We start from the raw sequence: 876 nt of genomic DNA, 5'->3' as shown, positions 1-876 counted from the left end.
TTTTTCTACGTCAAAAATAAAGCTTTTTAATTCCTTAGCATCCCGGTTTCCATTTAAGGGGTTGTGTTCTTCAATTTTAAGTTTGTTAAGCCCACATGAATGTGGCTTGAGGTGTGGTTCTCTACCGCCCAACTTGTCAAACTCACTCGGGTGCTCATCAACCATGATGTCGTTCAACAAGAGAGACCTCGAAAACGACTGGATTATCGCATTAACCATTTGAATCACATGCTCATCTCAACAATGACGTCGTTCAACAAGAGAGACCTCGAAAATGACTGGATTATCGCATTAACCATTTGAATTACCTGCTCATCTCAACCATGATGTCGTTCAACAAAAGAGACCTCGAAAACGACTGGATTATCGCATTAACCATTTAAAATTAAACAAAATATCTATAACATAACTTCTAACAAAGGTACCAAGTTCATAAAAGTCTTTTTAGTCTAAGATAGAAACTGTAAAATAAAATGAAATAAGAAAATAATATTCCATTGCCGGGAATCAAACCCGGGTCTCCTGGGTGAAAGCCAGATATCCTTACCGCTGGACAACAATGGATTTTTGGTGTAGATGTCCTGAAGTCTTTTGTCAGATCGCTGAAGAGTTTTAGCATGATCTTTTGCTTAATGTCTAACTCTTCGACACGCCCTTCCCTGTGTGTGTTAGAGTTCTCAGGGCTACCGCGACGTTTCAAGCTGTTCGATTGTGTGGCTCTTTCTTCAAAAGAGTCAATATAAAATGTTAGGTCTTTGATTGGCAACCCATCCAGGGGAGTGTCGATTGCATCGATTCCATCAATGATCTTCCCATGAGTTTATGGTTCATGACCAATTTTTTATACCATTCACCTTCGAGAACTACCATAGTTTT

At 39.2% G+C, this 876-nt stretch overlaps 1 non-coding gene across 1 annotated transcript; it reads right to left on the bottom strand.

Annotated features, from left to right (window-relative positions):
- Positions 1-492: 492 nt before the first annotated feature.
- TRNAE-UUC (transfer RNA glutamic acid (anticodon UUC)) lies at positions 493-564 on the bottom strand. Its single transcript has one exon. It is a non-coding gene; the product is annotated as a tRNA-Glu (tRNA).
- Between the last annotated feature and the right edge of the window lie 312 nt (positions 565-876).

Source organism: Cucurbita pepo, chromosome 10, assembly GCF_057944985.1.
Source record: "Cucurbita pepo subsp. pepo isolate OVF chromosome 10, ASM5794498v1, whole genome shotgun sequence".
NCBI classification, from domain to species: domain Eukaryota; kingdom Viridiplantae; phylum Streptophyta; class Magnoliopsida; order Cucurbitales; family Cucurbitaceae; genus Cucurbita; species Cucurbita pepo.
This window is presented reverse-complemented; position numbering and strand designations above follow the sequence as displayed.